The 23,799-nt window shown below is 38.8% G+C and overlaps 1 non-coding gene across 1 annotated transcript; it reads left to right on the forward strand.

Annotated features, from left to right (window-relative positions):
- The first annotated feature begins 8,943 nt into the window (after positions 1 to 8,943).
- On the forward strand, positions 8,944 to 9,016 carry TRNAK-CUU (transfer RNA lysine (anticodon CUU)). Its single transcript has one exon. It is a non-coding gene; the product is annotated as a tRNA-Lys (tRNA).
- The last annotated feature ends 14,783 nt before the right edge of the window (positions 9,017 to 23,799 follow it).

Here is a 23,799-nt window from a genome sequence, read left to right on the forward strand (position 1 = left end):
TGAGTGAATGGGAATCAGAACTGTAAGTACCTGCGTCCTGGGAGTGGTGAGCTTATTTTATTCTTCTTGCTCGGATGTTAACCCTTGATGTGCATCAGCCGGAGGGGAAGAGGTTTTTAACTGTAATGAGAGTTTGGCCAGAGGTGAAAGTATAGGACTGATTATATATTTTTGATTTGTTACAGCATACATAACTTCGATTACTAAACTAGTACAATTGAATCATGGTTATAAGAGCAGCAAACAAGATTTAACATTTTACAGAAATTCTTTTATAAGATTACTTTGTTAGCACATTCTTATTTAGCTCTATTTTATGGCTGGTCTGAACAATAGCTTTAAATCAGTAATAAACTGTATTTATTCCCAGTTACAGTCTCTCATCTGATTTCCCTAAAAAGCAGAATATATAACCTCTTTAGGGATTGAATATACTGCATTCATCTTTTTTCCACATTGCCGATAGCATAGAGCCTGGTTTATGTTTGACCCTCAATAGGACCGTGTCAATTAAATGAAATTAATTAGTTGTAAGTGAATGAGTGGATAAATGACTCGGTGGAACAACTAGTTAGAATTAATTTATATCTCTGGAAAAGAGAAATGCAAATGTTCCCTCCAAGGTATCAAACTAATGATGTTAATCTGCATTAACCATGCTAGATAAGAAGGTTAATGAACCATAGGTTCACCCTACACCGATATAGAAAAACACCTGTACATACTGTATAGGTGTAGACATGTATATGTGGGAGAAAAAATACATAACACTAAAGATTTTTTTATCTTATTCTTCTACTTCTTTGCAATGCAGGAAAATGCATGCTGTTTCCTGGAATCCCTTTCTCTAACAATTTTTTTTAGTGGGTTGTATTGATTGATCTTCATCAGTTTCAGCCCTGAAATGATAAAAAGGGTGGGCCATAAACAAAGAGCCACCTGCACAATGTTTAGGTGGAGCCCATTTATCAGGGCAAACAGCTCTAACTTTAAAAGCAGTGAGGAGAGTATTCCCCCAAAGCCCAAGTATAGTGCTCGAGCTTTAATGAAAAAGAAACAATTAGAACAAAGGCACTTGCTCACTTCAAGTCACAATTCATCAAGCTGTCAAAGACAATAAAATGCTACATACCTAATCTTTCCTGTTAACCATAATGTAGGCAGGGCAATTACATTGTTGCAGCAAATTGGCAAGAATTAGAGGACGAATTAATGTAAAAACCTTGTAAAATGTTCTGTTTCAGTAAATGCTGTTATTCATATTTAAAAATCTGGTAAAGAAATATTAAGTATTAAGTGAATTAGCAATAAATAATTCTTCTTAGGCCCATTTTCTTGCTAAAAAGGTATTAGGTCGTTTTTAAAGTATATATGCAAGGAAAGATCAATTAGCACCAACAACACAGTCTACTAAAATTAAAACCAAGACATAATTGTAGGTGAAGTGGAAAGTAGCAACACAAAGACTTTATAATACCTAGAAAGGCAGGAGGACAGATAAATCAAATCTCCAAATTGCTCAAAATGCTTTGAGTACACTCCTTTTATAAACCATAAATCCATATACACACGGAAGAGGAAACTGTACCTGACTATGGAATTATACTATTAAACATAAAGAGTATTTTCTAAATGTCCTCTATTTACAAAACTCAGTTTTGGGCACTATAAGCAATACAGATAAACAAAACAGGGCCCCTCTTCTAAAGGTGCAAACATAAATTGAGGACCCATAAATGCCAAGCCCAAGAATTAAAAAGATGAGGAGGGTGTATCTGAATGGGAGGAGCCCTACCAGCTCCTGAGAAATGCTGTACAGAAACAAAGCATTGTCATTCATACTGTATTGTACACGCATGCTGAAAAATATGTGACATATTTATTTTTCACGTGCATTCTAATCTTGCTTCAAATCTCTTCCCTGGTGCATAACAGTGATGAGATTGGTTCTTCAAGTTTGTTTGATATTCTCCTTTTTAGTTATTAAGTATTCAGTCAATTCAGAGTTTCACTGTCATCACTGCTGTCTCTCCTCTGCCCACTTCTGTTTCATTAGACACCAATGCATATATGGAGAAGTGTGGCTTACAGGACATGGAGGATGTGGTCACTCTATCTACCCGCATCTTGCTCTTGGCTCCTGGCTGCTCTCTACTGTGGGCTCAGACAACTCTATGCTCCGCTACTGCCTTACGAGCACCTTGATTTTTGTTGCAGTTTGGTTTCCCTCCGTGTGCTCATCATGGCCTTGTCCATGTGCATACTTTGCTCCACCAGATCCAGCTCCCCACCCCACTCTCACTTACAACTTGCCCTGATGGCTTACGAGCCAGCAGTATCCGTCACATCCTTCTAACACCACACCGCAGACGAATGCTCTATCTACCTCCTCCACACACTCCAAAACCACCAGTAGCTCCAGCTTGAGTGCTCTAGTTCTCTCGGATCTTAGAAAGAAGAAACCCTGCTTTCTAGCAGGCAAACCACACATAGAAATTTTTCACGAGTATTATTCCTTTTAGCCTTAATCTCATTACAAGTTTGACATAGGAAGATTATCTTAATGGTATAAAAGAATAAACAAAAAAAAACATTAATTTAAGAGATTGAAGAAAGTGGGTGAAAGAGAATGTGCAAAGGAGAATTTCAAAAAATTGCAATGAAAAGTATTAAAAACCAAAGATTTACTTATAACTATAATAAATATATTTACTGACCAATGAAATACAAGGGTACTGTGGTACATGCCAATGCGTGTGGCCCAGAGGCATCTTTTCAAGAATGCACGTGTTGCTAAGCGATAGCATGTTCAGAGGGTAGCCTTCAGCTCCCAGCCTGAAGGAGCTGGGACCACACGATTAGTGACTCCATATCTATTGGCTGAGAGAGGTGAGAGTATGCCTGACCAGGTGGTGGCACAGTGGATGGAGCATCAGCCTGGGACCCTAAGGATCTAGGTTCAAATAACTGAGGTCGCAGGCTTGAGCGTGGGATCTTAGACATGACCCCATGGTCGCTGGCTTGTGCTCGAGGTCACTGGCTTGAGCAAGGGGTCACTTGCTCTGCTGTAGCCCCCATTTAAAGGCACATATGAGAAAGCAATTATTGAACAATTAAGGTACTGCAATGAAGAATTTATGCTTCTCCTCTCTCTCCCTTCCTGTCTGTCTATCCCCCCCCCTAATAAATAAATAAATAAATAAATAAATAAATAAATAAATAATAAAGTCTCAGGATTTTGGCTGAGACATTCTGATGGGTAGTACCCACTCTAGAAATTTCTGCCAAGTTGGCTGGACCTTCGCGGGACCTACATTGCAATTCAACTACTCTCAGGGCCAGCTTTTACTTTCTCCTCTTTTTTTCAGAGTTAATTATTAATGAACACTTTGTATCCCAAGCTCAAGCTCAGCTCCAGGAGCCCCCAGAAATGGGGTCTAAGAAAGAAGTCTGGGAGTTAAGGCATTGGGACCAGATGACCCAACAACCTCCAGGGAATGAAGATATTGTCACTAGTAGAAGGTCACAAATAGTCTTCCAACAAAGTGGCAGTTAATGCTTTGCCACTGGTAAATTAGCAGGGTATAGCAGGGAAGCTGGTAATAAATTAGCCCAGGTAAATATCAGGCATTGTAACTTAGGGAGGGCCTAGCAGATGAAAGATAACAGGATGAGGTGGTTATGGCTAAGGGCCATTATGCTTCGTTGAGAAAAAAAATAAAATAAAATAAACAAAAATAAGCATTAGAGGAAACAAGCAAGAAAAAGTCTAAGTATGAAAAACCACAAGCTTGTTTGGCCTACAATGGGACTCTTATTATCTATATATCAGGGCAGAAAAAGGCATAGACCAACCCAAGAACCAAATGGTTAAATGACCAAGAAAAAACAAGGTGAAATGTTCAACCCAGACAAGTCAGTGACACCATGGATAGGGCTCTGATTAGGAAAACCTTGGCCCCTGACATGAGATAGAGCTGCTATCTCAATATATACAGAGGTTCTAGGGCACAAGGGTTACACAATGGTTGACGTATCCTTAAATAAAAAACCTGACAGGTTTTAATATTTTTTGTCCAAGGTCACATCCTTTCTAGAAAACTTCATAACTGGTTATTAAGTGAGAAAGATAGTTTAGACAGTTCAGCCAGATGCACAACCGTTTGACAAGTGACTTTGTTCCGGAGCCCCCTGCTGGTTTGGTCGAGGCCTTGTCTCATCTGTGTGGCTCTTTCCCTCTGTCCAAACCCATCTCCTCTCCTTTTCTCTCAAAAGTCTCTACCTCTAATATACATCTTGACCCAAATTCCATCTCAATAGCTGCTTCCAGAGCAACCAAACTACAGCTCAAACAGTTCAAGGCGAAATTAAAGAACGAATATCCACACGTGATGAGAAAGTATGTGTCTTGTTGCCTATAAATAATAATGAATGATCAATAAGAAGTATTAGAGGTGATTTTTTTGCACTTCTGAGAAAAATAATTTTTTATCATCTCTAAAACTATTCAACTTTTTGTTGTTTTAAAACCTTGGAAATTTTCCAGGGGAAATCTGAAACTGGAACCCCTACGTGGAGGGCAGGGAGAGACTGAAAAAAGAGGCAGGACACTCCAATTTGGCAGGTGGCAGGCTTACTAAACAAGAATACTTCCATCTGAGGCTTGTCTTGGGCAGCTATAAGATGAGTGGATGCCCATACCTGGCCATAATCTTAAAAGTTTATGTTAGAGGCCTTCACAGGGCTCAGTCACATATTCAGTTCAGAAGGATGCAACAACGCATTACTCTGTCCAGGCTGTGTCCTTGAAATAGTTCCCACTGTGGGAAATTGTATGTGGAACATCCATTCCAATGACAGCAAGGCAGGGTGAGGAGCCTCTGATTGCTTGGATCCAGCTGGGGGGTCAACCAGAGGTCCCATCCTCTCGACCCCCTCTGACATTCCTCCAAGTGCCAAAATGAAATATTTTATTATAAGCTTCCACTTCCATTGTCCTCTGGGTGTTCCTATGTCTATTCCACAAAGTCTTCATACATTGTGCTCATTCTTAGTTTAAAAATGGAATCTAGGAAAAAATATATGGATTCTCAAGTATACTTGAGCTAAGTAAAATAAAGTTCATATTCATAAAGTAGATAATGAAAATGCATATGAATTAACCATAATAGAGTATTGGTTAATATAGCACACCTGTAAGAATAATAATTATTATTTTATAGCCATTCACTTTAAATATCCTATTTAGGGTTCAACAAAGAAAGCCATGAAATTGGACAATATCAGGAAGAGACTGAGCGTAGAAAGAAAAAATAAAAGATGTCTATGGACTTCTAACGTTAAAATGCCAGGGAGATGAAGAGAAATTAAACATGACCAGCCAAGAGGAAAAAGGGAAACAATGGAGAATGTACCCCGTAGGCCAAGTGAACAAAATACTTTGCCAAAGAAGAAAGAATTGTGTAAAAATCTTCTGAGATATCAACTAAGATGAGAATTACAATTAACAATTGGATTTTGGAATGTGAAGGTCATTGGTAGCCTTGATGGGGAATATTTATAATGTGGTAGGGTCAGCATACTGAGTTTGTGTGAGAGAGAATAAAAGAAGATAAATTAAGTTGCATCTAAAAACAATTTTTTTTAGATTTTTTTTTATAAAGAGAAGTTGCAAAGTTGATGAAGATAAAATGAAAACGTATATTTTTAAAAGAATGGTGAAAAGATGCAATAAATGAATTCTGGGCTCCCTTTTAACTTAAAGATTCAGCTCAGCATTATAATCATGTGAAGAACAACAATAAATGTGCACTATTCTGCCTTCATGGGTCAGTTTCTTTTCCCCATATACAGCTTTTACTAAAGACTTCAACGCATAAATGTCATTAAAAAGGATGCTTCATTTCCAGTCAAGTATTTTAAATTATAATCCACTTTTTTATGCACCTTCTCACTTGTAATACGCTTCAAAATAGCTCATTGTTTAACACCCAAGTTAACTTACAATCTCCTAACAGGTTAAACACTAGCACTTAACTCCTGAAGTATATTAACGGCAAATTGAACATTAAGTAAAAAGCACTCAAGGCTATTTAAGGTTTTAATGCCTTCTAATAAAGGTATGATATTTGCAATCAGATACGGTTTTTCATTAGCTATTATGAAAATAATCCACAGAACAATGTCGCTAATTGGAAAATTTTCTCTTTAGAGCAAGAGCTGAATCAATGCAAGGATTTGAGTTAAAGAGAATGATTCCCTTACCTTCCAGACCAATTTATTTTTCTCTCTTTATGGTTATTTGTCCAGGAATAAGCAGGGATCTTGGAATGTAGGTTATATTTAATTGACTTTCTCTATCAGCAGCTGTTTGCTTGGGGAAGCAGGTGAGTGTCTGAGCATCAACTATACTTACTGCCTGAGTAAGCAGGCGTCTAACTAACTCCTCCGGCTCCTGGCAGTAACTGCATTACCACTTTCCTTTCCAATTCCCCCACCCTGCTGCCCAGAGATGAGTTCTAAATGCCCAGGGCTCAAGGTGAAGAGATTGAAGCTAAGGCAAAGAGTTATCCCAATTTCCTGTGAATTTGTATTGTTAACAATTTAACTTTTCAAAGGATTTTGGAGTAAAGCAATCAGCTCTCTGCTGGAGTTGGGCAGGACACAAGGCAGAGATTGCTGAATCAATATGTGGAACCCTGACTGACAACTTAGGTAATTTGATGCAGGATTTGGGACAACAACTAGAGATAAATTACTTAACACAGTTGGGAACCAAAATTGTGTTCAGAGAGAGAGAGAGACGTATCTTCCTGAGAGGAGTGAGGAGAATTGTACTGACAGGAAATTGATGGGCACAAACAAAACTCTTAAAATTACTCCATGTGCAACGGTACGAGTTCTGATGAACATGTCTGAATCGTGGTCGAGGGTGGGAATGTATTGTGAAATACCTGTAAATCAACAGTGATATAAACGCCTCCTTTAAAAAAAAAATCTATAACTTTATATAACACGGCTGCAGTATAGAAAAATACTTATTTGGGAGAGAGAAAAATGCAGTATATAAAATTTATATTGTTGTCCTTCTGAATAATGATGGGACCTCTTTAGAATTCGATGTGACTTATGAAAAATCTGTGTAAAATATTTTGTTAGAGTTTATCTGTATTTCAAACAGATTGTATTTGTGTACTAGAGAAAGGTTCTCTCCCCATACTCCCAACCAGTATTCCCCCTATGATGCAATGCATTTAGCAGCTGCAAAAACCAAGATGGACAGATACGGCCACCTTGTCAACCCTTGATTATGTGAGGTGAAAAGGAGGATACAGACAGGGCCAAACCCAATTAATTTTTTAGTGCCACAGTCACTGCCCATTAAGAGAAGATTCTCTCTTTTCACATGTGTGAGCCAAGAAATGTTTAGAAGAATTGCTTTATTTCTGTACTGTTTCGGTGATTACTTAAGAGAAAGAGAAGGGTAAGTGCCTTCCAAGATGTAGCAGAGATTTGTTTGGGGCTTTTCCGATTTCTGATTGAATCTTGATGTCCTTTTGAGAAATTACCTTCTCCAGTATGGTCTGCTGTTGTCATTTTCAGTACATGATAAGTGATATGGGCTAGTCGCTCGACCAATCAGGTACTTCCTCTTCAGCAGAAGGACAAAGAGACCACATGTAATTGGAATCATTCAACTTAAAAACCATAGCTCACCCGGATTATCACTGTTCTTAAACTCGGTGCTTCTTGCTCTCCAGTTTCTAGGACTACTTGACCGGCTCATTGCCATGTCTGTCCGACATTCATATCTAGGATCCCATGCATTCTGCAACCTCTAATAATGTTTCCACTAAATGTACTTTTACTTCATTTAAACCAAATTGATTTCTGTTGTTTGCAATTAAAGATTCTGAATTCTGAATTCTCATACACGACCATAACTGTCCCCAATACTAACAATTTTACACACCATCCAAGTTCTCCACGAACATCCATGTGTTTGTGTGTATGTGTGTGTTCTAGTATGTATATGAGAGAACTGAATGCGAGCTCTCCAACACTTGTGTTACACCTTGGCCCCTTCCTTTAATGACTTGAGCTATTTGTATACACCATTATCGTAGCAAAACTGATCTTTTTCCTTGACAAACATTCTTGATGAAATTGGTTAACAAAGACTACAGTTACAAATTACAAATATCTAAAAATAATTTTTAATACCACCCTCTTCACAGCCCTTATCGAACACTTCACCAAGTCTTAATGATTATAACCTCTAAGTATCTCCCAGGCTGATATATAGGATGCCATCTTCACTACCACTGGCCTGGACGATGGTTATTTTTCATCCTGAACTACTGCAAAAACTGTCTGAAAATTCTGCTTATATTTACCTGTGTGCCTTTCCAATCTGTTCTCCGTGTATGGCCACCAGAGCAAGTGTAATAAAAGAAATAATTTACACATCTCACACTCTTCTTTAAACATTTTAGTACCTTCCCAGAACTCTTAGGACAATGTCTAAAATTCTTCAGATGCCCCCCAAGCCAAGTACTCTGACCACTCTCACTCAGTCCTTTATTTCTATATCATCTCTACTCTGGTCACACTGGTGTCTCAGCTCCAGGAGGGAGCTATGTTTTCTCCTATCACAGGGCCTTGGTAACTAACTCTACATTTTTTTTAAGCATTCTTTAGGTATCAGCTCAATATAATGTTCCGAAACGCACTTCCCAACTTTGGCAATGAGATTAAATCCCTCCAGAATGCTCTCTTCAGAACCATAAACCTTTTTGACACCACGTACTCTAGCTGTATTTGCATTGTAAGATTACTTGATTATTTTTTCCCCTCTTCCAATAGTGGAATCTAAACTACATGAGAACAGGGATCAAATCCGTTTTTTTTTTTGTCCATTTTATACCTAGAATAAAGTGCAATGCCTGGCTAACTCAGTCGGTAGAGCATGAGACTCTTAATTTCAAGGTTGTGGGTTCGAGCCCCACATTGGGCGCCAGTTGTGGACAAGTCCTGCCGGGGGTGACAACAATGGAGATGCAAAGACACGACTCCGGGAACCAGGTTCAGTGACGCAGATCCACTTTATTCAGATTAAACAATGAGGCAAGCTTCTGTAATGTTTGACTAGTTAGAAAATAATACAGGGGATTCCTCCTAGGGGTTGGGATGTCATTTCCCTCCCATTGTGTTACAGAGACCTTCTAGGTGCCATTAAACACAGTTCCATTTTGAATGTAAAAAATGGATGTAGGTCCATGCACACCCCCTTCCCACAAAGATCCCAGCGTCCAAACATGAAACGGATGGCTTGCCATGGGCTGCGTACTGCATATGGTTATAAGGCAAATTACACAAATTACAACATGACAAATCATACAAATTCAACAATTACAGAGGTACACTTCACCAGTCTCTGAGCACTTTTCCAAAAGCACAAAATGTCCTCGGCCTTCTTTCTAGCTATGGCAAAAGCTTCCCAGGGCAGGGGATGGCTTCCAGCTAAGCTACCCCCCACCCCCATCAGGGTATTTCACATTGTCCAAAATCCGTAAGTTCATCCAACAAAGGAGCCAATGCTCACTCGGGTCGTAGTCCAGGAATCAGTCCATGCACATAAGGCATCAGCCACCCCCCTCATTCCTGCTGTCCTGGCAGGTCTTACACTGTCCCAAAGAGGAGCACATGGCAATGGTAGTCAGCATTTCCATCTCTGCTCTGGAGAGCATGATGGCATTCACCCCTATGTCCCAAAATGTCAGCGAACCCACCAGCAGCTTAGCAGGCACTCCCTGCCAATTCAGCGGCCACTTGGTGATGCAAACCTGGCTGCCGTTCATCCTCCTGCTGCAGCTGCCGCCGTTTACCTTCTGGAGTCTGCGAATCGCAACTCCAGCCCAATTCTCCTCATCCTCCAAAGATGAACTGGAAACACCAGCTCATGCTGCCAGGCTCGAGCAGCAGGCTGCCACCGCCTGCATCTGGGAGTCAGCAGTTACTACAGCACACATAAGCAAGAACAGAGCACCAGGGGCAATTCTCCAGGCCCACCCCACCAAAGCTTCCACATCCCCCCCAGGTGATGGGGCGCGCACGCCGGACACGAGGTCTTCTTCTGGAGCGCTGAGGACCTCCTCCCCTCATGCATAGTCAGTGTGGAGAAGGCCAGGGCTGTGGCTTTGGACGGGTGAAGACTGAACCACTTAGTGGGTGCCCAAGAAACCCTGTCAAGCAGGTTGGGGGGTTCCTGGGATCCAAATTGGCTGAAAAACACAAGCATAACCTCTCCCCTGTGTTAGAAGAGGGTGTGATCCCGGCCACTGTGCCATGGCTGGGTCCTTCCAGCGTCATTTCAGAGAGAGGGGCGAGGGAGAGAGAGAGGGAGAGATACAGAAAAATAGACAAGACAAACAAAAAGAAAAAAAGACACATGGGGCATATAGGCTGGCCCATGGGTCTGCAGCAGGAACACGTGTTGGAGGAAATGGCCTCTGAGAAGCTGGGGTGGAGCACTGAGTCCCCCCACACACAGGAATGCAGAAGTAGCGACTTCCGCTTTTCCTGGTGGCAGAGCTGATGGCACAGTTAGCAATTCGGTTGGTTTCATTTCTGCGTGCTCAGCCATGATTTTGTCAAACTCGGAGGCTAAACTACTTTCCTCCTCAGTGGAGGGAGGCGAATAGGAAGGTAGGGGCTCCCCAGAGAGAGGGGCAGCCTGCAATATTTTTGGCACCGGCGGAGGGTTCGCAGCAGGAGCATATTGCCAATAAGGCAGGAGTGAGGCCGAGAGGGAAGGTTTGCCCCCCATGCACCTCAGCAGAACAGATGCGTGGGAGAGCTCGGGCCCAAGTATCCGGGTCTCAGAGAGGCGCGTCCCTAATCCAGGGATTGAAACCAGAGAGGCTCTCCCAGTAAGTACAGGGATCCTTTTAACAAACTTCAACTCGCCTACTCTGCAGTAGGGTGTGCAGGGCTCAAGCCTGCGGGGCTCGAGAGTGGGCGAGAAGGTTTCCCATTGCAGAGGGTCACTCACCCGTCCCTTGGATGCTGGGCTTTACTTGCTGTTCTTTTTCTAGATATTTTAGATGCAGGGTTAAGTTGTTTATTTGTTCTTTTTCTAGCTTCTTAAGGTATGCCTGTAATGCTATGAACTTCCCTCTCAGTACTGCTTTTGTTGTGTCCCATAAATTTTGAATTGTTGTATGCTCATTATCATTTGTTTCTAGGATTTATTTATTTCTTCTTTGATTTCATTGTTAACCCATTTGTTATTTAATAACATGCTACTTAGTTTCCAAGTATTTAAGCATTTCTAAGTTTTTCTATTGTGGTTGATTTCTAGTTTCATGCCATTGTGATCAGAGAAAATGCTTGATTTCAATCTTCTTAAATTTGTTGATAAAACCAGGAGCTGTTTCTTTGAAAAGGTAAAGAAGATGGATGAATCTTTAGCCAGAAATATCAAGAAAAGAAGAGAGAGGACTCAAATAAATAAAATTAGAAATGAGAGTGGAGAAATAACAACTGACACAACAGAAATAAAAATGATTATAAGAAAATACTATGAAAAACTGTATGCCAAAAAATTAGACAACCTCGATGAAATAAACAAATTACTTAATACATATAATCTTTTAAAAATCAATCTAGAAGAATCAGAAAACCTAAATAGACCAATTTCAACAAATGAGATCAAAACAGTTATCAAAAAACTCTCAACAAACAAAAGCCCAGGGCCAGGTGGCTTCACAAGTGAATTCTACCAAATATTCAAAGAAAAAGTAACTCCTATCCTTCTCAAGCTATTTCAAAAAATTCAAGAGGAAGGAAGACTTTCAAGCTCCATTTATGAGGCGAGCATTATTCTGATTCCAAAAACAGACAAAGACAACACAAAGAAAGAAAATTATAGGCTAATATCCCTGATGAATTTAGATGCTAAGACCCTCAACAATATATTAGCAAACCAGATCCAGCAATATATGAAAAAAATAAAACACCATGATCAAGTGGGATTTATTCTGGGTAGGCAAGACTGGTAAAATATTCACAAAACAATCAGTGTGATTCATCACATAAACTAAAGAAAGGAGAAAAACCACATGATAATTTCAATAGATGCAGAAAAAGCATTTGATAAAATCCAGCACACATTCATGATCAAAACTCTCAGCAAAGTGGGAATACAAGGAAAATACTTCAACATGATAAAGGCCATGTATGACAAACCAACAGCCAACATCATAATTAATGGGCAAAAATTAAAAGCAATCTCCTTAAGATTGGGAACAAAGCAGGGGTGCCTCCTTTCACCACTCTTATTCAACATAGTTCTGGAAGTGCTAGCCACAGCAATGAGACAAGAAGAAGAAATAAAAGACATCCAAATTGGAAAAAAAGAAGTAAAACTATCATTATTTACAGATGATATGATATTGTATATAGAAAACCCTAATGTCTCAGTCAAAAAACTACTAGACCTGATAAATGAAATCAGCAAGGTGACAGGATATAAAATTAATACTCAGAAACCAGAGGCATTTTTATACACCAACAATAAACTCTCAGTAAGAGAAATTAAGGAAACAATCCCCTTCACTATTGCAACAACAACAACAACAAAAATAAAGTACATAAGAGTAAATTTAACCAAGGAGATTAAAGACTTGTACTAGGAAAATTATAAAACATTGATAAAAGAAATCAGGGAAGATACAAACAAGTGGAAGCATATATCCTGCTCATGGTTAGGAAGAATAAACATCATTAAAATGTCTATATTACCCAAAGAAATTTATAAATTCAATGCAATACCAATTAAAATACCAATGACAACTTCAAAGATATAGAACAAATATTCCAAAAATTTATATGGAACCAAAAAAGAACACAAATAGCCTCAGCAATCTAGAAAAAAAGAATAAAGTCAGAGGCATCACACTTCCTGATATCAAGTTATACTACAAGGCCATTGTACTCAAAACAGCTTGGTTCTGGCATAAGAACTGGCATATGGATCAATGGAACAGAATAGAGAACCCAGAAATAAACCCACACCTTTATGGACAAATGATATTTGACAGAGAAGGTAAGAGCATACAATGGAATAAAAACAGCCTCTTCAACAAATGCTTTTTTGGAAAATTGGACAGCTTCCTGCAAAAAATTGAAACTAGACCACCAACTTACACCATTTACAAAAATAAACTCAAAACGGATAAAAGTCTTAAATGTAAGCCGTGAAACCAGAAGGAGCTTAGAAGAAAACATAGGCAGTAAGCTCTCTGACATCTCTCGCAGCAAAATATAAATATTTGCCGATTTATCTCCATGGGCAAGTGAAATAAAAGACAGGATAAACAAATGAGACTATATCAAACTAAAAACCTTTTGCACAGCTAAAGACAATAAGAACAGAATAAAAAGACAAACTACACAATGGGAGAACATATTTGACAATACATCTGATAAGGGGTTAATAACCAAAATTTATAAAGAACTTGTAAAACTCAACACCAGAAAGATAAACAATCCAATCAAAAAATGGGCAAAAGAAATGAATAGACACTTCTCCAAAGAGGACACACAGATGGCCAATAGGCATATGAAAAAAATGCTCAACATCACTAATTATTAGAGAATTGCAAATTAAAACCACAATGAGATACCACCTCACACCAGTCAGAATGGCGCTCATCAACAAAACAACACAGAATAAGTGCTGGCGAGGATGTGGAGAAAAGGGAACCCTCCTGCACTGCTGGTGGGAATGCAGACTGGTGCAGCCACTGTGGAAAACAGTATGGAGATTCCTCAAAAAATTAAAAATCAAGCTGCCTTTTGACCAGCTATTCCACTTTCAGAAATATACCCCAAGAACACCATAGAACTGTTTCAAAAGGAAAAATGCACCCCCATGTTTATGGCAGCATTGTTCACAATAGCGAAGATCTAGAAACAGCTCAAGTGTCCGTCAGTGAAGGAGTGGATTAAAAAGCAGTGGTACATATATGCAATGGAATACTATGGGGCCATGAAAAAGAAGAAAATCTTACCTTTTGCAACACCATGGATGGACCTGGAAACTATTATGTTAAGTGAAATAAACCAGGCAGAAAAAGAAAAATATCATATGACCTCACTCATTTGAGGAATCCAATGAACAATGTGAACTGAGGAACGGAATTGAGACAGAGGAGGGATCAAAGGGACTAGAGGAAAAGAGGACAGAAGGAAAGGGGATGATAGGATGGGATTAACCTGAAGGGAAGGGGGGGAAGGCGCTGTAGGGAGGGGGCCAAGGGAGATGTTGAGGGGAATACAGGGGAGGGGGGATGTATTCAAGGCAACTCTAGAATCTATGTAAACACAATCAAAAAAGAAAGAAAGAGAAAGAAAGAAAGAAAGAAAGAGAGAGAGAAAGAAAGAGAAAGACAGAGAGGAAGGAAGGAAGGAAGGAAGGAAGGAAGGAAGGAAGGAAGGAAGGAAGGAAGGAAGGAAGGAAGGAAGGAAGGAAGGAAGGAAGGAAGGAAGGAAGGAAAAGAAAGAAAGAAAGAAAGAAAGAAAGAAAGAAAGAAAGAAAGAAAGAAAGAAAGAAAGAAAGAAAGAAAGAAAGAAAGAAAGAAGAAAGAAAGGTGTTTCCGCTTCCAACCACATCATGCCCAGATCTATTCAGTTCTGGGGGTCTACGTTGTTCCTCTTTTACTTCAGCTTCCACTGGTATTTTCATTCTATGCACAACTGCTCTATGATTTGTCAGGGATGCCCAAGAAAGGCATCTCCCAGGTGGCTAAGCGCCCCCTGGCTAAGTGCTAAGCGTAGCAAGGAGAGATATCCTACACACATCCAATCACTGATGAAAGACAAGCTGCTATCTGTTGCAAAAACTCATAAACCACGAGAGGGAGAGAAACAGGAAGTAGATTTTTTTCTCTCCTTACTTCTTTACTTCTTTAACCCTGATGGTGAGGAAGTGTTTTGATGCTGTAGCATGATATTTTTAAAGACTTAGGCCTATTCCTCCCAAAGACATGAGTGCAGAGTTGATAACAGCCACAACAGAACCCACCCAAGGATTTTTTTCAAGACCTTAACTTTAAAGCTCCCTCAGAGGATGAAGCCAAGACCCAAAAATCCTAACAAAGAGGGCACAGGTGACGGGAAAAGATGTGGAAGGAACAAGGCATCAGGGTTGGAGAGCAATGGAGTAAAGGAATGGATGTCAGAGAAAGAAAGGGTTTCTGAATGTCCGTCATAGCTAGGTGCCTCATGTGTAGACGGAAAGGTGACCATGTGAAAAGAAAAGACTATTTTGTATCATCTGTCAGTTTCTATATGTTTTTTTTAATGAAAAATAACATGTGTTCCCTCTGCTAACAGATTGTTCCTGCAAAGCCTTTCAAATAGTGCAAGCCATAGCAAAACAATTAGAAAATTAACTGTCCTGGAACATGTTTAAATGTTTCTTCTCCATTTTTGTAGCTTTGAGTTCCATTGCTGGTTCCCTTTGCCTCCTTTATTATAAATCGACTATATCTGAAAGAAGTGTGTGTGTGTGTGTGTGTGTGTGTGTGTGTGTGTGTGTGTGTATGTGTGTGTGTATTACTTACTCCACTTGTCCATCACAAAATCTGTGCCAGAATTTATTCTTGGCCTAGGACCTACTTTTCTATGTTTTGGGCAAATTTCTTCTTACACTTGCTTTCAGAACATTTCCTTTCTAGCCCTCCCTGCTCCTCAAAACTGCTGTGCAATGGAATTTTACTTAAACACTGTACTAAGAAGTCAATACTTTCTTGTTGGTGTTAAACACAATAATTACTTATGATTTAAATAACTATGTATAAATATAGCGCACATTTCTAGCTCAACATTTTACAAACAGAGCCTAAAACATCTTTTTCCCCAAAGAGTAGTATAAATTCAAATTACTTTCAAAATACAAATATCATCAGTCCCTAACAGTTTGGAGAAGGGAGAGAGGAAATGGGGATAGATCGTCTGCCCTGTGTCTGGAAGCCAGTTCTCTCCCTACTCGCCAAGGACAGAAGTAAACTAAAAATAAGTGCTCGCCCAAGTCTGCCATGGGTATGGAAACGCTTTTGGAATTTTTCCAAGGATTTTAACCAAATAGTCAACCCGTAACGAGTATTCCCCGTGGCACCGTCGAAGCCTGCTGCAGTTACACATTATAAATGGGAGCCAAATCACACACTTATGTAAAATGACTGGTAGAGCAGAAAAACAAGTTCTGTGTTTAATAAGCAATCTCAAGCTTTTAATGTAGTGAAACTCACTTGTAATTTCTTTCACAGTTGTTTCTCTCCCCCCTGCACATACTGTTCATTTTTAAAGCTCTCTACAAGGCTTTTAGAAAAATCAACTTTGCCAATATGCCATCACTCCAGTTTTTCTTGGGCTGTTTTGAAAAACGGCCCTCCGATTCAGGAATACTAGTCGCATCGAAATGCATGAAACCTAGGTGCACGGCCTTCCTTAAAGCTTGGTTTTTACTTACAAAATATGTACGCTAAAGAAAGAAGCCCTCAGTATGTGCTCACACTCCATGTAGACATGCTTTCTATCTTTCCAACCTACGGGATTCCTTTACACACAAACGCCATTCATCCCTATTTTGTCTACCAAGTAAAGGTTGTTATAGCTCTTCATGCTGCCAGTTACTACCCCGTGCATCTGAATGCCTTAATGAAGTAACATAATGGGCATTTTTGCCAATTAAACATAAGGTTATTGTTAAAAATGAAAATACTGGCTATGGCAGTCAATTCTGCAACAGACTAACTCGAAGGCAAGACTACCCATTGTTGCTTTCAGCAGACTCTTGACTAGTTGGGCTCCTTCTCAACTGAATTGCTTCATTAATCCCTATGACATTTCACTTTTCTTTAATTAGGTACCTCTCTAACTTCATCTGAGTTACTTATAAAAGTGTTTCCCTGCATCCAAGTCCTCCAAACATGTTATTTTCTACCAGATAGGGGGGAAATATTTTATTGGTAATTAGTTTCCCCATAGAACAATACTGTAAAGCTTTTTTTTCTATAATAAACATTGATTGAAAAGCAAACAAGACAGTATTTTGCCGGTGAGAGCCTATTGACTGAGGTTTTCACTACATTTTAGATTTATTTTTAACCTTGACTATCTGTTTGAGGCAAAGAATAAAAAAAGACCATCTTGTTCCTGGGGATTTTTCTTCTCTTCTGCTGATTAGCTATAGAACGAGAAGCACCTGACAGGCCCCATTAAGAAGGCTGATAAGCGGTTTACAAGTCTCAGTAATTAATGACTATTTTTATCACAAAGAATATAGACTGGCTTCTCCCATCTATCCGAAACACAGTGTAAGCCCCCTGTAAGCCTCAATGCAGCATAATTGGTGCAATAGAGCTGAAAATGAGATGGAGGATGTCACGTGGATTCAGGAATCCAGCCTTGAGCTAAAATGGAACAGGAGAAGACCCCGGCAGCCTCCAAGGTGGATGCCACGAAGATTTCAAGTCAGCCTTCTGTCTCGGCGTTCCTTGTGAAGCTCACATGGCTGTTTATATATCCGAAAATAGAGTTCGGACGTTTTAAATAATGATATTTGTGAGAATAATTTTCTGCGGCAAACAATGTGTTTCTCAGCCTTTTGGTTCTAATCGGGTGTTTTCTCCAATTAGGAACAATAGCGGACCGTGCGCTCGTATCTGTTTTTATTCTCACCATCAGGTGCTTGAAATGTGCTCGCAAACCTCTAGGGATGAAACAAATGGGTTTTGCTCTCTCGGTGTTGTTATTAAAATACCCTCTCTCTGGTAAATCATAATATGTTAATAGTAGGTCCAGGGACTCGAAAGGGAAAGTGAGAAAAGCTCCACATTTCTGAAGGCACACTATGCGATACCAAGGTAAGTGCTGGATACTGTGATGGTTTTAGATTTGTGACCGCCCCTTCTACAGCCTGGATCACATCGCATTGTCCAAACCAGCCATATTACAGATAACTTCCAGATAATTTTCTATGTTAGGATTGGAAAGAACACTCAAAACAAAACAAAACAAAACAAAACAAAAAAACAAAGGAAGGGAATGGGAGCACCTTCTAGGAGATCCTCAGACAAGTCAGGGTAATTTTTAGCTATCGTTTTGAATAGTGTGTAAGCATTTCTCTCGTGTTCTTCCTCACAATGCCTGCACCGCCATTGTTTCTCCAAAAGTTTCTTCAAAAGTAAGCTGTTTGGAGACCTATGAGCAGCATCCGCCCTGAGTGTTATGTAACATCTGAATGCCACCTCTCTTTGGGTATGGAAAGTTAGAAAGTCTTTCTAGAAGTATCTCTTGAGGACATGCCAGTTATCCAGCAATCAAAAGACGCATTGAAGAAACCAAATGAATTCAAATTAATCAGCAGTGTCGTTAGATTCTACATGGTAATACAGACCAATCCAATGGGAAATAGTCTCATGAACTTGTTGATATCTATGAATTAAGGTATTGGGTTATCATTGTATAAAGGCAATAGCCATGGACTGTGGAGCGCTGTGGACTTGACTTAAAAATTTTTATTGATTGATGGATGTTTAGCAAGAGAGGCAGGGGGAAAGAGGGAGAGAGAGTAAGAGAAGAAGAACATTGATCCGTTTCTGTATGTGCCCTGACCAGGGATCGAACTAACAACCTCTGCTCTTTGGGACTATGCTTTAACCAATTAAGCTATTGGAAACCAATTATAGTTTGAATCTTTTAAGAATTATTATAGATGATGATGTCTTGTGTTAGGATGAGGGTTCAAACTACTACCTATTCCATGGGTTTTAACATGGACATCAGCATTCAGTCACTAGTACTGCCCCGTTTACTGCTGCCAGGGTCTTCAGTAAGGAAACAGGTTACTGCACCATCATGGCCAAAGACCCAACAATGACTCCAGCGGTTCAAGAAAAACAAAATGAAGCAAAAGTAAAATTTCAATTCACTCATTTGCAAACAGAACACTCATCATAATGAAAGAGATTGAGTATCGTTTGCTATTTTCCTTTGACTATTCTCACAAGGGTACATACTTTGGAAATGTGAATTATACAGTTTCCCATGATATAAGTATGTGCACACAAAATTTTATCACCCTTAAACATAAAGTTGAATAGTATTAAGATCCAAAGTCTCAGCATCCAGGTTGTAACACATACAATAGTGGAGATATAATATAGCTGTCAAGACCGCTGGACTCTGAAACTAGACAGCACAAAAGTGATTCCTATGTCTGACAACTTCCAGCTCAGTAACCTTAGACAAGTTCTTCACTTAATCTATAAAGTGGGAATAATGGGACAAACTTCCTGAATGAATTATTGGGATGATTAAATGAGGTAATGCATAGAAATACAGCATTATATAATAAATGAGTAAATAGAAGTCCAAATATGTACATTACTTTCCCAAGATCACAGACATAGGAAGGAGTGGGGACAGAACTGACACCCACACCCTGTGGGTCAGACCTGTACTCAATGGGTCCCTCACATTGGCTTTAAGAAAGTACTAATAATTTTGTTGGACTCCGGTGATGAATGTCGGGACAAGTCGTTAGGAGAGGATTGCACAACACGGGTTTGGAACAAGGTAAAATGAAGAAAGAACATGGAAAGTATTAGAAGATCAAAAGAAGGCGACTGAATGCTCGATAGTGGTGTGTGTCTGCTCAAGTGCTTGATTGGAACTAGTATATATGATAAGATACACTAAATAGATGTGAACAACTGTTTCGGGTATACAAGGTCCAACTTATATTTTGATGGTTCCTTCACTGCCCCATCCAACGATGCCACCTTTCTTGCAGGGTCCTGAAAACTTGCTAATCCCTCAGCCTCCAAAAAAGGAAAGCAATGCTGAAACTTGCTAGTCAATCTCCTTCAAAACATACCTGGATTTCTTTAAGAAGATTTCAATATTATAAGAAGGGAATATTACAGTTTTCTTCTCCATAATGGTTTAGTTCGTTTGCGTGAGCTTTATATACTCTCTGCAAGCTACTGACTATTCTGCGTAAGAATACTGATCATGTGAAGCATTATACCATATATTTATTTTTAAGTTCTTCCAAGAAATCATTTTCATCAAACATTGTCTACACCAGAATTATCTCCTTTATTATGTAATATTCTCCAATGTTACCTGGAATGTTTTTAAGTATTTTTTTGTACAGTTTGGTATTCCTGCATTAGATTTCAAAATGATTTCCTCACTGGATAACCTTGTCTACATATGTCTCAGAACAATTCTCCACATTTTCTATAGGATTATCATAGTATTACATGGTTGTGTTGCTATAATGCTATTGCATTAAAATAATAATACACCCCAGATAGAATTCCAGATTATACATTTTTAGGGAAAGAAAATAAAATCATTTTCTTAGCCACTTTAGGATTAAATATTCTCATGAATTTGTTGATATCTATGAATTAAGGTATTGGGTTATCATTGTATAAAGGCAATAACCATGAACTGTGGAGAGCTGTGGACTTGATTTAAAATTTTTTATTGATTGATGGATTTTTAGCAAGAGAGGCAGGGGGAAAGAGGGAGAGAGAGTGAGAGAAGAACATTCATCTGTTTCTGTATGTGCCCTGACCAGGGATCGAACTAACAACCTCTGCTCTCTGGGACTATGCTCTAGCCAATTAAGCTATCCAGCCAGGTCTGAACTTGACTTTAAATGCCAGTTTTGCTGTTTATTAATTATGTGGAATTACACAATTTGCATAACCTCTAGAAAGCATTTCTTTAAAATTGGTTAAATAAGATTAGTAATATGTATTACATAGGGTAAATATAAGAATTAAGTAAAATCAACTTTTTTAATGCTAATACAATTTTCACCACAGAGTGAATGTACAATATATTGCTTTTATTATAACACATAAATCAGTAGAAATAATTTTTAAATAGCCATATTACAGAGAATATTTTAAAAAGTTGTAAAACGCAATTTTACTATAATTGTGCATAGAAATAATTCATTTATAATATGATTACACCAGTTTTTATCAGATCAATGCATTTATTTCTATTGCAGTTATGATTTATTCTTCTTAATTTTATTTTCCAATTATAGTTTACATTCAATATTATTTTGTACTAATTTCAGGTGTAGAGCATAGTGGTTAGACAATCATATACTTTATAAAGTGTTGCCCTGATATTTCCATTATCCACCCTGCACCATCTGTAGGTATTACAATATTTTGACCATATTCTCTATGCCACACTCTGCCTCTTCAAGACTATTTTATAACTACCAGTCTGTACTTCTCGATTTCTTCACCTTTTTCTTCAGTCCCCCAACCCACCAGTTCATCAATCTGTTCTCTTTATCTGAGTTTGTTTCTATTTGTTTGTTTCATTGGTTTTGTTCTTTAGATTCCACGTGTGAGTGAAATTATATGGTATTTGTCTTTCTTGACTGAGTTATTTCACTTAGCATAATACCTTCTAAGTCTGTCCATGCTGTCAATTATGACTTCTTGATCTCTTAATATGCCTTCATTTGTTTTTGTCATCCAACTCATTTACCTTGACATTCTATGAAATCACTTTAAAATGCATCAAAGAGCTCAGTGGTAGAGCGTCGGCCTGGTGTGCAGGAGTCCCGGGTTTGATTTCTGGCCAGGGCACACAGGAGAAGCGCCCATCTGCTTCTCCACCCCTCCCCCTCTCCTTCCTCTCTGTCTCTCTCTTCCCCTCCCACAGCCAAGGCTCCATTGGAGCAAAGTTGGCCAGGGTGCTGAGGATGGCTCCATGGCCTCTGCCTCAGACGCTAGAATGGCCCTGGTTGCAACAGAGCAATGCCCCAGATTGGCAGAGCATCGCCCCCTGGTGGGCATGCCAGGTGGATCCCGGTCGGGCACATGCAGGAGTCTGTCTGACTGCCTCCCTGTTTCCAACTTTAGAAAAATACAAAAAAAAAAAAAAAAAAAAAAAAAGAAAAGAAAAATAAAATGCATCAAAGAATGTGGGGTTTTTTTGTTAGATAATTTCACTTTTTTGAGAAGCTGTAAATTCAGAGACCATTACCTTTGACGAAATGGAATAGAAATGCTCATTGGATGAAAACTGTTTAGTGTTTATACAGAAACAAATTCATTTACAAAAAAAAAGCTCCTAAAAAATACAAGGAGAAAATCAGCATTAAGACCCTAAACACTAAATGAAAAAGTAAGAAATCAGAAAAAAAAAACCCCAAAAAATAGAAAAACAAGACACTAAATGATCGCTAAATAATTGAGGATTGTGTCCTTTCAAAATATTAATTTTAAATTCATTGATATGCATACTTGGATTATAGACTCTAAACATGGAAGGTACATGAAGTTACCTGCTCAACGGCTTTGCCTATTTCAGTACTGAAGTACACTCAGAGCGTGATGAAAACAGGCATCTCAGGAGACAAGATACAACATTTGTCTTGATCCTAAACAATCTCAGGCATTATTTGTTGGATAAAAGCTTGTTAGCTTAATTTATAAATTACTATCAGTCATAGGTTATTTTTTATTTACTAAGGTGGTAAGCAGGAAAAACATACTTATGTTTCGTGGATTTTATTGATCATTATTGAAAAGGAGAGAGAATAGATAGAGAAAACAAGACAGCAAGTCCCAGAGGGGAGGGGGAGAGGAAGTCAGGGGAAAGAGGGCAAAGGAGGTATAATGGGAGGCATGTTGATGAGGGTGTTATACTGAGAGGGGCACTTGAATCCATGTTAGCACAATACATTTTAAACATTTAATTAAAAAATAAATTTAAAAAGAAAGAAAGAAAGAAAAGGAAAGAGAATATGTCTCCAAAATAGCAAATAAGCAGAACGCTGAGGGAGTAAGCCGCACTCAACCAGAATACAAAACTCAGATTCGCGTCTTTTTCATATTCTCCAAAGTTAATTTCCCTAAGAGTTTGTCATCAAGCATTAATAAAGCAGAAACCATTTGTTCTCTTTGATCTCTCTTGTTACTAAGCTGCTTTAGTAGTCCATTGACAATACTCATTGTCCAACATTCCTTTTTTGATCATCTCTATTCTTTTCCCTTTGGCCCCTGAAGCTTGTAGATTTTTTTTTTAAGCTTGTAGATTTTTAAGAGCAAAATAAAAATAAAAACAATAGTACTATTCTTTCCCTGTTCACTTTCCACTAAAGACGCTTCTGGCCCTGCTCACTAAATTTCTTTATTTCTGCAAACAATGAGGATCTTTCTGCAATTCCAAGCCAATGTTTGTATTATTGTTATGCACTATTATGGGGCAAATGGAAGGGAGATCATTGCACTAGAAGCCCGAAGGGTGCATATTTCAGGAGATTTGGATGTTAGGGTTTGTTGGAGGTGGAAAGAAGAGTGGTACTACAAGGAACCTTGTATCTTCCTGTGGTGTTTGAGACATGTAGTCAATTTATTTTCACATTTATTTTTAGTCGCTAGTCTTTGCTTTTTCTTTGGCCGACAGAAGGCTAAAGGCTAGATTCTTGAATCATGGCTGTGTTATCTACAAAATTACTTTTTAATACCAGTTTATTGAATTCTTACATTCACAAGTGAAGAGAACCATAAACAATGTGGAAGTTGAAGCATGTTCTACATTGTTTTCAATAAAACCATCTGTCCAGCACAGTATCCACCCCAACCAACTTGGCAGCGATACTCCTCTGTGTGACAGTGCTATTATAACGGTGCCTGGAAATAGAGTACTCAGTACAGGTTGGACCACGTGAGGTCTACT

The sequence above is a fragment of the Saccopteryx leptura genome, chromosome 8 (assembly GCF_036850995.1).
Source record: "Saccopteryx leptura isolate mSacLep1 chromosome 8, mSacLep1_pri_phased_curated, whole genome shotgun sequence".
Classification (NCBI taxonomy): domain Eukaryota; kingdom Metazoa; phylum Chordata; class Mammalia; order Chiroptera; family Emballonuridae; genus Saccopteryx; species Saccopteryx leptura.